The sequence below is a fragment of the Octodon degus genome, unplaced genomic scaffold, assembly GCF_000260255.1.
Source record: "Octodon degus isolate 3935 unplaced genomic scaffold, OctDeg1.0 scaffold00017, whole genome shotgun sequence".
In the NCBI taxonomy this organism is placed as follows: Eukaryota; Metazoa; Chordata; class Mammalia; order Rodentia; family Octodontidae; genus Octodon; species Octodon degus.
Genome location: NW_004524593.1, coordinates 4,099,912 through 4,114,038, shown reverse-complemented (window position 1 = coordinate 4,114,038; position 14,127 = coordinate 4,099,912). Strand labels below are relative to the sequence as shown.

The following is a 14,127-nucleotide window of genomic DNA, read 5'->3' as shown; positions in this document are numbered from 1 at the left end:
CCCAGCACTGGGATTACAGGTGTGCACCACTCCACCCTGACTCTGGCTGGCTCCTGGGAGGAGGGCTGGTGTGACACGTGGTGCAGGGGATCAAACCTTGGTCCCTGCACTTGCCTAAGCTTGCCTAAGGAGGTACTTTAGTCTGCTGAGCTATTGCACCGGCCCCAGTAAAACTATTTTGAAGGCTTGGCACAATATCTAAGAAACTTGAACAGAAAGTTCAAGCCCAGAAGTTTAAGAAATCTTTTCTATATGTAACAAAATTACCAACTTCAATGGCTTCCACTAAAAAGTATCACTACAAAACTCACAAAAAGTAAATTAAAATATGTATGGCAGAATATGCAATCCAAAGCATGGTCACATAACACAGTAAATGATAAAGATCAGGCAGAAAAAGTTCAAATAAGCACATATGAGAACAGGTGTGTGCAATTTTTCATGAATAAGAAATTATTCATTGGAACATTTCATGTACAGCTTGTTTACAATTTAAAACAAGAATAATTGAAAACATTTCTAGTAAAAGCCAAAATAAAACTGTCTTACAAATAACAGTCTTACAAACTGATCTGTCTCCGGAGGTACTATTCTAAGAAATGTCCTCTTCCTGCTCAATCATTTCTCTCTTAACTGAAAACACATCTGCCAGCATGAGTTTTGGAATAACAAGCATTCTCCACTTGGGGCAGGCTCTGTTTCAAGGTATACAGCTTCTTAGAAGCCTCTGGGTTGCCAATGAATGAGAACCCATCCTTAACCTGATGTAAAAACTGGCTGACTTCAGAGAGCGAGTCAGTGTCCCCATTCCCCACACTGTTAATACACACCCGCACCAATTCTCCAGTTAAATAAGTCACTTCTGGGAGGTAGTCAACAGCTGTGACTCTCAGGCTCCAAGTGAACAGCTGCTTATCCTGCACACCACAGGAGGGAGTCTTATTTTCTTTTCCACTGTCTTCTGTTGTGAATGTTAAGTGTTAATTAATTTCATCCATGCTGATTATGATCATGTTTTGATGAAGTGCTGAAAGAGACAGTGGCCACATATCCCTGTAATCCTGTCATAATGGCTCTGGGGAAGTGATGGATGTCTTCTCCTGACAGCTCTTGGGCTACCTGTAATATTTTTTGTCTAATGCCATCTAATTTAATTTCTGATTTGCGCAACATTTCTTCCATACCAGGTGCACTTGTAATCCTATGGAGGAGAAAAATTGTCCTTCTATTTTCAATAGTTATATCCCAGCTGAGCTTCACAAGTCTCTCGTATTTGTCATGCCTCGCATCCAGCTCCTGCTGATAGGATTTGAGGGCCAACATCACAGGAGAAGATGAATAAACATCTTTCCCCTCTCTTCTTTGGTTATGGGGGAAGTTGTTACACTTCCTCTTCCTGAACCCTCCTTACCTTTCTTTGCTGTTCATGTCGGGACAGCCTTCACTGAAATGCTTGGGCAATTAATAATTAGTGGGATTTTGTACCAGTCATTTATTGCTGCATAATAAATTACCTCAAAACTTAGTGACTTCAAACTAAGAACCTGTTCAGACATGCTTTTTGTGAGTCAAGAATTGTCTGGGTGGTTCTGCCTCAGGGTCTCTCGGGAAGTTGTTGCCCAGCTCTCACCTAGGGCTGCAGTCATGCAAAGGTGGACTGGGGCTGAGTGATCTTCCAGAATCTTCCATCACGCTGCCAGTGCAATAGAATCTAATGTTCCAAAATGAGCCAGAAGGCAACAAAACTTTAAGGACAGACAGACAGAGGAAGGGACAGTAAGGGAGGGGAGGAGAGGGGACAAGAGGAGAGAGACGGGAGGGGAGGGCAAGGCAAAGAAAGAAGGAAGGAGTGTTTCTATAACAAAAAAAAAAAAAAATTAAGGGACAGCAAGTTTCTCGTATAAAATCATAGAGGCCATAAAAAAGTGGGAAGATGTTTTATTTTAAAGTACTTAAAGAAAGCAACTATATCCAAAAAGCCATTCTTCAAAAATGAAGAAGAAACAAAGATACACTCAGATTCAGGAACACTGAAAGGATGTGTCTCTAGCAGACTCTACCTTAAATAATGGCTTAAAAATTCTACAAACTAAAAAACATTTTATTTTTTAAAATTTATTTATTTATTTATTTATTTATTTATTTGGTACAGGGTCTTGCTACACAGCTCAGACTCATAGTGATCCTCCTGTCTCAGCCTCCCCAGTGCTGGGATCACAAGCGTGTGCCACCACACCCAGTTTCAGCAGCCAGCTCTGAGCAGTACTGGGAATCAAACCCAGGTCCTTGGGCTTGCCAGGCAGGCACTTAGACTGCCGAACAACCTCTCCAGGCCCCAAAAAATGCTTTTAAATAAATAAATTTTTAAATAAATAAATAAAAGAAGGGACAGAAGGCTACACACCTGGAAAAAAATACCATTTGAATTAGCATAAATAACAGCAATTGCAACAAACCATTTTACACGTCATGAAGTTCTTTAATCATATTTTATAGTTAATGTAAAAGTTGTAATACTATCCTGGTATGGCAGTCAATATATGTACATATTTACAACACTAATGCTAAGGAAACAAAGTGTCTAAGAAAACCAAAAATCTACACCTGGATGACCACTGAAACTGGTAAAACTTTTAAAAATGGAAAAAAAACTAAAATTTACACTTAGGTACCATTAAATGTGGTAAACCTTCAATACCAGTATACTAAAATAAGTTGCATGTATTAGAATAACCACTAAAAAAAACCATAGAAGTGATATAATCAAAAACGTTATAAATAAATCAAAATGAAACTCTCAGAAAATATGTAGAGCAAGAAGTGAAGAAGATCAAGAAACAGAAGGAATAAACAGAAAACAATACAATGGCAGATTTGCACTAATTAAGAGATTGGCAAAGAGGACTTTAAAGACATGACCCCCATGTACTACATATGCCTACAAGAACCTAAATTCAAACATAACAAACTGGGAAGAGGTATATCATATAAGTGACCATGGGTAACTATACTAAGATGGGTGAAGTAGAATCAGGGTGAAGAGGCATACAACCATGAAACGATGCCCCTGCTGTGCTTAAGAGCTTTAAGCAGTATTGATAAGGGCTATAGTTGTAAATATGTTAAAGAAGTCAGTTCATGTCATCAATGATATTATATCACCTCGGGCATTCAGAATATAATATTTAATCCCCACATTATAAAAATACATTTTTATCAAATGATAATATGTATATGTATTTTACAAGGGTGAATAAATTAATTTTACATGCATTTACAATTTTATTTAAAATAACCTTGAAAATTTTAAAAATAAAGGATAACTAAGGAATACATGGGTGCAAGAGGCAAATGAAATAAAAATGGCACCATACTGTGGTATGAGCAAAGGGACATAGTCTGACATACATTTTCTCAGGGTTAGCATGCCTGGTTGCTGAGGACAGACTGGAGGATCTGTCAAAGGAAGAAGCCAGAGTGATCATCCAGGAAGCTACTGCAAGAGTCACTAAGAGGGACTGGCAAGATAGCTCAGCCACCAAAGTGCTGCTTAGGCAAGAGCAGGGACTGCAGTTCAATCCCGGCACCACATGCTGTGCCAGCCAGAGTCTGGATGCAGTGGCACAGGCCTGTAATCCCAGCGATGGGGAAGCTGAAAACAGGAGGATCACTGTGAGTCTGAGCTGCGTAGTGAGAACACGTAACAACCAAATACATTTAAGAAAGAGAGAGAGACAGACAGAGACAGAGAGAGAGAGAGAGAGAGAGAGAGAGAGAGAGAATTAAGGAATCATGGTGTTTCAAACCCAGATGGTAGCAGAGGTGCTAAGAGATGAGATGATGGATGGACATACTTGAAAGTGAATGTGGCTGGATTTGCCAAGCAGGTGCGTAGTATGTAAGAAAAGGAGAAATCAAGAATGCTCCCAATATTGTTTCACTGGCACTGCTGAAAAAGCAGAACTGTCATATGAGAAAAAGTAGATTGAGGGGGCAGACACTTAGGAGTTCAGTTGGAGGCTTTTGTGTTTGAGATGTCTGTTATACTTCAAAGTAAAAATGAGTAAGAGCTAGACCCTCAAGTGCAGGAAAGAGGTCAAGGCTGGAGCTCTAACCAAGAAGCATTAGCATAAGATGCTGCTTGAGCCCTAAGTCTGGATAAGTTCAGCTAGACAGTGTCTGTAAATAAAAAAATGAAGAAACCCCAAGCCTAAGCCCTGGTGCTCTCAGATGCTTAGGAGTGAGGGAGTCGAGAAGGAAGTACGGTCTACATCTGAAAGGAAGGATGAGGAACAGAAAATTGAATAAAGGAGAGAAAGTATGAAAGAGCCATCCAGATGTGTGGGAGATAAAATATACTAGGAAAATATATTATATTATTGGGCAACATAATACTTAAAATAAGTAATTGTTAATTTGAATTGAGACCAGCCAGCATGGTTGTGTAACTTTTCTAACTACATAGAGCTGTACAGGGGTAGACAAAGAGTTATGTAGGGGTATGGTTAAATCAAGCAAATGACAAAGTAACAAGAGAGTTGATAAAACAGAAAGAGGCCAGAGAGATAACTCAGCAAACTAAGTGCCTGCTTTGGCAAGCATAAGGACCAGGGTTGATCTCGGGTCCCAAATGCCGTGCTGGCCCCACCCCTGGGGTATGCTGAGCCAATGATAGAGTCCAGGTGTGGTGGTGCACACCTATAATCCCAGCTCTGGGGAGGCTGAAAACATGAGGATCACCATGAGTCTGATCTGTGTAGTGAGACCCTGTACCACATACACAAATGAAAAGGAAAAAAAAAATGCAGAAAGAGAAATATAACACAAAAAAAAAAATTTAAATGCAACTATGACAGCATAGTATAAAGCTACAATCCATTTTAAAAAGAACATGGTAGCAGTGGCAGATTACAGATTTGCCAAAGGAGCAGAATTGAACTTTCAGAAATAAAGGGCCGGACAAATAGCTCAGCAGATTAAAGTGCCTGCAAGCAGGCGCAGGTGTCAGGGGTTCAATCCCCAGGCCTGCCATTCCAGCCCCACCACCAGGGTGCACTGAAATGGCAATTGAGACTGGGCATGGTGGCATGTACCTGTAATCCCAGCTCTTGGGAGGCTGTAAACAGGTGGACCGCTACAAGTCCGATCTAGTAGTGAGACCCTGAACACCCTGTAGACCATTCCCTAAAATACAAAAAAAAAAAAAAAAAGAAAGAAAGAAAGAAAGAAAGAAAGAAAGAAAGAAAGAAAGAAAGGAAGGAAGAAAGGTATATAAAAATGTAGTATATAGCAGCATTTCTAATCATTAGGCATCAGGATGATAGCTATCCAATCGGTAAAGTACAGCTGATAGATCATCATGCATACTAAAACATATTCCAGAAGAATTAAATATTTTTAAATTATAGGATAATGACTCTAAAAGAAAAAACAATTTTTGTGACTGGCTCAGCCCACCCTGGGGGCAGGGCTGGCATGGCATGTGGCACCAGGGATTGAACTGTGGTCCCTACACACTTGTCTAAGCTTGCCTAAGCCGGCACTTTAGACCACTGAGCTATCTCACTGGCCTCTCTAAAAGAAAAATTTTAATGAATGTGTATATAATGTTAGTATGAGGTATTGTCAGGATTCCCCAGAGAAACAGGCAATAGGTAGATGGAAATATAGATGTAGGCCAGGGATACAGCTCAATGGTATAAGCATTTCCCTGGCAAGTACAAGGAATTGAGTTCAATCTCCAGTACGAAAAATATATAGCTATAGATATACATATACATATATATATATATATATATATATACATATAGATTTGTGAGAACAGATTTGTTAGAAGAACTGGCTCATGTTACTAAAAAGGTTAAATCCATAACAGGACCATCTATGAGCTGGAGACCCTGGACATCAGTAGAATGGTTCAATTCAACTAAAAAAACCTCAGAACCAGGGAAATAATAGTGTGATTCTCAGTCCAAGACCAAAGGCCTCAGACCTCAGCAGTCACTGGTATAAAGTAAGGAGTGCAAAAGCTGAAAATCTGGATTTCTAATGTCTAAAGTCAGGCAAAAAGGTATCCCAGATCTGAGAAGAGAGAGACAAAATAAATGGGGATATATCTAGATGCATGGGTTGTGAATAATTGCGTTTGCTTCTTTAAGCCTTATTGCATTTTACAAATTTTCTACAAGAGATATGTATTTTCTTTAGTTTTTTATAATTTTTATTATTTCTAATCATAGAAAAGATATATAGTTAATGTAGTAAAATAATGTATAGATATACAAAGGTAAGGTTACCTTCATCCACCACCTCCTCTGACTCTTCCAATTCACATATTGGTGCCCATCCAATTAATAGTCTAGATCATCCTCTTAACATCTTTATATCCATTCTCTCATACACATACACAGTTTTAGTACTTTTCTTTTCGAAATAGAATCATATTGTTAAACACACATTTTTCAAAGACTTGCTTTTTCCACTGTCCAAATCAATAAAAATCTAAGTCATTCATATTAAGAATTATATAGATAGATTCCAGCCAGTGCCCAGGCTCTGGGGGAGAACCACCCACCCACCTACCAGAACCTCCTCCATCAGACAGGCCTGGTGTGGATCCCTGAAGCAGAATTCCCTGAAGAGGGGATAGGGGTGAGACCAGCTAATCCAGGGGCAAAACATCTTGCCAGAAGGGCACAGCAGGTTCACTTCCACAGGTTGAAGAAGAAGAAGAGCAGAGAAACCAGACTCAAGCCCCGCCCACCTGGACAAGTTCGAACTTGGTGGATACTGGACCTGGTTAGCTGAGACACTTTGCTAGACCAGATCTATGAAAGCATCCTCTGTCTTTCTCTCTTGATTGAGAGAAGGGTCAACGGGTAACCAAAGTAAACTAGTCTGTCGGGAAGACTCCAGGTACATCAAGGAAAGGGGATCAGACAGAACTTAGGGGAACTAATTTAAATACAAATTCACAATTTAATATCTTCTTAGCTATACAGTCATAATATTTGCTTTTATGATCTAAAATACAAACCCATTAGTTACAAAGGTTTTTCAACTGCTAAATCCCATTACCCATTATTAGTGTTGCTAATTGTAATTCTGTAAATGCAAAACTGAAACTGCCTTAACCACATAATCTCTCTTGGGTAAGAATTTCGGTAGGTGCTAAGGTAATAACTGAACCAAAGATCTACACCAAAGGTCAGAGGACAGTGCTACACAAAATGACAAAGAAAAGGAGCAAAATCCATTCTCAGGCCCCAAGCCCACCCAGAACAAATGCAGGAGACACTAGCATAGAGCAAATTGGAAATCACACACACCTGAAATCTCCGAAATAATAGTATCTGAAGTAAAGAAACAACTGAAAAAAGGTATAAAGGAAATCAGATAAGAAATAATATCTGCAATAAAAAAGGATAACTATAGTGAAAGAATTACTAAGTGCTTCTAAAAAAGACATTGATAAAAAAATAGAGAAGAATAGAAAACTGATGGAATCCTTGAATGAGCAGTATAGGAAAGAAATAGAATGCATGAAGCAGATTCAAAGAGCTATACAGGAAATTAAAACCTCAATCACGAGCTTGCAAAACTGTTTGAATAAAAGTGAAGATAAACATTCAGACCTTGACAACACCATTGCAGCTAGTGAAAAGGTAAGAAAAGATCTCTTAAAAACAAATAAGATGCAGGAAAAATAATTCAACATCTTCAAGACAATGCAAAGATGAACAATGTAAGACTAATAGGCATTAGTGAGAAATAAGGAGCCAATACAAATAATATAAAAAGAATATGGGCAGAAATAATAGCAGAAAACTTCCCAAATATGGAGAAAAATCTGACATTCAGGTAACCAAAGCATACAGAACTCCAAATAATATCAACCCAATTAAAACCATACCCAGACGTATAAAAATCAAGATCCCAGAAATTCAACACAAGAACAATATGCTAAAAACTGCTAGAGAAAAGAAATAGATCATATTTAAAGGAAAATCCATAAAAATAATGGCAGGTTTCTCTTCACAAACCATGAAGTCAAGAAGAACATGGAGCAAAGTACTGTAAGTCTTGCAAGAAAACAAATTTCAACCCAGACTGATAAACTCTACAACAACTAAAGAATTTCATGATGATAAAAACAACCCTACACAGACTACTAAAAGATATTCTAGAGAGGGATAAAAAAAAACCACACCTCCATGAGATTCACTTCCACAGGTTGTGAAATGAAAGTGGAAAGAACACACCAAACAGGGCAAACAATTAAACACAGGAGAAAAAGAGGTATACAACAGCAGGTAAATAACGTGTCCATAATAAAGAAATATATCTCAATTATAACCATCAATGTAAATGGCCTCAGTTCACCAATTAATAGAAACAGACTGGCAGAGTAGATTGGGAAGCAAAATCCAACAATATACTGTATACAAGCAACACACTTAACTCATAAAGAAATTCATAGGCTTAAAGTCACAGGATAAATAACAATATTACATGTCCCCAGGATCTCAGAAAAAAACAATACTGTTTGGAGACAGTCTGAACTTCAAACGAAGAATGATCAAATGAAATAAAGAAGGCCATTTACACACTGCTTAGGGGAAAAATTCAAGAGGAAGAGAAAACCATCACAAATATGTATGCACCAAACACAGAAGCACCCAACTATATAAGACAAATCATAATCAACAAAAAAAAATCTAATATCCAATGCCACAATCTTAACAGGAGAACTTAACAACCCTTAATCCCAAAAAGATAGGTCAAACAGATAAAAAAAAACTAGCAAAGAAGTAGCAGAACTGAACCAGAGCATGGAACAAATGGACTTAGTGGACATGTAGAGTGTTCCATCCAACCACATCTGAATACACGTTCTTTTCAACTGCACACAGGACATTTTAAAAACTACACCACATACTAGTCCATAGGTCATGTTTAAATATATTCAAGAAGCCAGAAATTATCCCATGCATATTATCTGACCACAGTGCAATGAAACTGGAAATAAATGACAAAAAAACCCATAAATACATGGAAATTAATCAACACCCTCATCAGCAACCAATGGGTTACAGACAAAATCAAACAAGCAATTAAACAATATCTACCACTCAATGAAAATTCAAGTGCAAATCAGAATTCATGGAATGCAATGAAAGCAGTACTTAAAGGGAAGTTTATAGCTCTGAACTCACATGTTAGGAAAACAGAACAGGAACAAATAAATATCCTAATGCTGCACCTCAAACTTTTAGAAAAAGAAGAGCAAATCAAACCCAAAGCCAAAGAAGAGAAGAAATTATAAAGATTAGAGCAAAAATTAATGCAATTGAGACAAAGAAAACAATACAAAGAATAAATAAATCAAAAAGCTGGTTCTTTGAAAGGTTAAATAAAATTGATAAGCCCCTAGATAACCTCATCAAAAAGAGTAAAGAAAAAAACTCAAATTCAAGCAATAAAGAATGAAAATGGAAAAATTACCACAGACCTTGTGGAAATTCAGAAGATCACAAATAGCTACTTTGAAAATCTTTAGGGGCTGGGGAGATGGGTCAGTAGAATAAGTGCTTGCCTGGGCATGAGTTCAATCCCCAGTTCCCCCTCCCAAAAAAAAAAAAAAAAAAAGAAGAAGATGAAGATCTTTATTCTCACAGAATCAAAGACACAGAAGAAATGGACAGATTCCTAGAAAGGTACACATTACCAAAACTGAATCAAGAAGATATAACAACTCTCAATAACCCAATAACAGCCAATGAAATTCAAAATCTAATAAAAAAAAAAACCCTTTACATCTTGTACAGCAATTAACCACGAGGAAGAATGTATGCAATGTGTTAATTATTGAAACTGTCCTACCAGTTTGATTTGAAACTGTCTCATTGCTATAATAAATTATGGGAAAATATCAATAAAATTATGGGGACAAAAACCTTACTGACAAAGAAAATTCGAGGTCCTGATGGATTTACAGCTGAATTCTACAAGAAATTTACAGAAGATATAATCCCTATACTCCTCGAACTCTTCGATTAAATTAAAAAGAAAGCAAACCTCCCAAAGTCATTCCTGGAGGCAAGTATTATACTGATACCAAAACCAAAGAAAGATGCAACTAAAAAGGAGAACTATAGGCCAATCTCCCGCATGAACATAGATACAGAAATCGTCAATAAAATCCTAGCAAATAGAATACAGAAAATCATCAAGATTACACAACATGACCAGGTAGGATTCATCCCAGAGATGCAAGGATGGTTCAACATTCAGAAATCTATAAATGTAATACACTCTATCAATACAGTGAAATTTAAAACCACATGATCATCTCAATTGATGCAGAAAAGGCGTTTGACAAAGTCCAACACTCATTCATGTTCAAAGTCCTACAGAAAATTGGAATAGATGGCCTCTACTTCAATCTGGTAGAGCCATTTATGAAAACCCAATGGCTAACAAAATCCTAAATGGGGAGAAACTGAAATTTTTACTCTCAGATCTGGTACAAGACAAAGATATCCTCTATCACAACTCATATTCAATATAGTTCTGGAATCATTAGACAAGAGAGAGAAATGAAAGGAATAAGAATAAATAAAGGAGAAGTTAAACTATCATTATTTGCAGTTGACATGATACTTTACTTGGAAAATGCAAAAAACTCTACCAAGAAGCTCTTGGAATTAATACATAAATTCAGTAGCATAGCAAGATAAAAAGTCCATACCCAATGAGAAGTATATAATTCTTTATCCTATTTTTAAAATATAATCTAATTTTTCAATGTTTTATTATCATATTATGTAGGGACTTAAAGTTCAACATATCAATACTTGATGAAAAATACCGGTTCCTTTTTATGTCTAAGATGTTTGAAATGCAGTGAGATAGTGAGGTTAAGCTTAATAGCCTAAATCATTTGATAATAACAATAAGCTTGTCTTCTGGATGGTTAACAACCTAAGTTTGCAGACCAAAATTAGAGAAAAAGGAGGGCTACAAGGAAAGCCAACATTTTGGCCCTAGCCTTCTAAGGTCAATTAAGACTCAGGACATATGAGAACTTGTACTGTAACGTCATGTACCTCAGTGGTGTCCCAAATTTTCTGATCAAGAAGATTATGGGGCCAAACAGGAAAGGGATAGATGATGTAGAGAGTGCCTAAGGAGAGTCACATGGAGAGAAAACATTCTTAGGCTTTCACAGAGAGCACACTGGCCAATCAATGGCCGTGACTCATCCACATGGCTGCACTGACAAAGGTTCTACAATCTGAGGTACAGGATCTCAGGATAAATCCTGAGGGGATTTCACTGACCTTCTCAGTCCAAAAAGCTACAACTCTTGTTGCACAGGTCCTGCTTTACCTTGGTCTTAACTATCCAGTAGAAAAGTATGAAGACAAAATATAGGAAGTAAAGCCATGCTGTTATGTTGAGCTGTGGGGGACTCAGGTCAATAATTTCTGACATTGCCAGTTGAACAGAAGCCCCAATGCTATTATGGGCTACTGGACTCTTTTAGAATATTTTGCTGAGTTTACACACCTATAATATTTAATAACGGAACATAGAAAAATGGGGTATATAGATGAATGCCCATTTTGTATCTGTGTATTCAAAGTGGTTAGGATAGATATATAGTTGCGTTCTCCTAATGAATAGAATGATTTGTTCCCATGGTGTTTGTGAATAGGATCTCAAGTCCGCATCTTGTACAGCAATTAACCACTAAGAAGAATATATGCAGTGTGTTATTTGTTAAATCTGTACTTCCGATTTGATTTGAAACTGTCTCATTGCTATCTGTTTATCAATAAAATTTTGAAAAAAAAAAAAGAATGTTGGGTCATAAACACATTCAGAAATAATATGAATAAATAAGATGTTACTAACAACAACAAAAAAAAAGTCCATACCCAAAAGTCAATAGCACTCCTAGCTTGGCCGCGGGCACTCGAGGAGCTGGGAGCAGCGCACATTCCAAACTTTCGCGATGGTTTCGGTGACCAGAAATGTGTTTGGAGAGCTGCCCTCGGGGGGAGGGGCGGTGGAGAAGTTCCGGCTGTAGTCCGATCAGCTGGGAGTGGACATCATCTCCTGGGGCTGCACCATTACAGCCCTGGAGGTCAAAGACAGGCAGGGGGAAGCCTCAGACGTGGTGCTCGGCTTTGCCGAATTGAAAGACGCTTTTCTTCGAGGCCTGGCTGGCCCCGAAATTCATCACAGTGCCGCAGATTGTATGAGTGGAGAAGCTGCCTGTTTGGGTCCGTGGAGATCTACCACCTAGCCCCCCACCCCCACTCCCTCTTCTGATCAGTAAGCAAGCAGTTAAGAAGCCCAGCTGCATCTAGAAATTCGGCCTCCTAACTAGATGGACTTTTTTCCTCGTCAGAATCCAGGAGCAATTAGAATCATGTATCAATTTGTGGACTCTAAAACTTAATTCAGTGAAATCAGTCTAGTAAGCCCAATTCAGCAAGAAAAATGAGATCCCCACCTTCAAGGAGCTTGCAGTTTAGCGGAAGACACAGATTTCAACCCACCAGTTGCATGAAGAAATAATTATAATTGACGTTTGAGGCAGCAAGGAAAAGGGTAAATTGTGCTATCTCTTTGCATTATAGTGTAACTAGACAGAAAAAGAGATGTGAAATAGAACTAGCAAAGGGAAACAATCTCTACCCTCTGGTCTGGGATGGGTTAAATAGACAAATTGTGCTTGAGAGGAGGTCTGAGGTTTTTCCTTTCGGTGTGTGTAGTGGAGAGCTAGCTGGTGGTCAGTTTTTTACACCCAGCTGAATTGAGCTAGCTTGGTACTGGGTGCAGGAGGCCCACCTGTTGCAAGCAGCATAAAGCCAGAACAGGAGAAGCTGCTGGAACCCTGTTGGGAATGCTGTTCCAGGAAGCCATTGGAGCTGTTGGAAGCTTCTAGTCCTCTTGGGCTGTTCTGCTGGAGGACCTTGTCATCTTGGCTTTCCCAATGAACTTTGGAGAAGCTCTGGCCCTCATCTTGAGTGTCACTTCCTGGCTCCAGAGGGGAAAATGGTGCACTACTCAGTCTCAAGGAAAAACTTGTCATGTTGGCTTTCCTGATGGGAAACTGGCTTTCCTCATTGCTGGAGAAGCTTGGGAGCTCATGGTTGCTGAGGAGGACTATGGTACTTTTGGGGGAGCTCTGGTGCTTACCTTGAGTATTGCTTCCTAGCTCCAATTCAGATCCCTCAGCCTGCTGGTACACAGCCTTCATCCTGCTGGCATAGACTTCCTAGCTGCCACCACTGACCTATGGGTCTTTCCTGCACTTCTTGTATATTACTCTTGGGTGATTTGGTATAAAATAGTATTATAAAATGTGTCCGTATTGTTCACCTTGTAAAAACTCCAAACCATGAGAGCACATAATTCTGTTTGGTTTTTTAAGTGTTGAAATTGGCTCATGATTTGAGGGTCAACAAGAAAACACTTTTGTTTCTTTGTATTGTTTGGACCATAGAAAAATATTTCATCTCATTGGTACAGCTTATGAAAAAAAAAAAAAGTCAGTAGCATTCCTCTACACAGATAACAAACACACTGAGAGGGAAATTAGAAAAACAATACCTTTTACTATAGCACCATAGAAAATGAAATACTTAGGAATTCATTTAACTAAAGAAGTAAAAGATCTATTGAATGAAATTTATGGTACTCTGAAAATAGAAATCATAGAGGATTTCAGAAAATGGAAAGATATTCCATTCTCCTGGATAGGGAGAACCAACATCATGAAGATGGCCATACTCCCAAAATTGTTATACAGATTTAATGCAATCTCTATCAAAATACCACCAATATACCTCTCAGACCTAGAGAAATCATTCGTGATATTATCTGGAATCAGAAAAAAATCCTAGAATAGCAAAGGCAATCCTGGGCAACAAAGGCAAGGCAGGAGGCATTATAATCCCAGACTTGAAATTATACTACAAAACTACCATGATAAAATCAGCATGGTACTGGCAAAAAAAATAGATGTGAGGATCAATGGAATAGATTAGAAGATGCAGATACAGCCAAAAACACACACAGCCATCTTATCTTCAACAGAGGGGCCAAACATGT

At 38.3% G+C, this 14,127-nt stretch overlaps 1 pseudogene; it reads right to left on the bottom strand.

Moving 5' to 3' along the window:
* Positions 1–592: 592 nt before the first annotated feature.
* Positions 593–1,428, bottom strand: LOC101562261 (annotated as a pseudogene).
* Between the last annotated feature and the right edge of the window lie 12,699 nt (positions 1,429–14,127).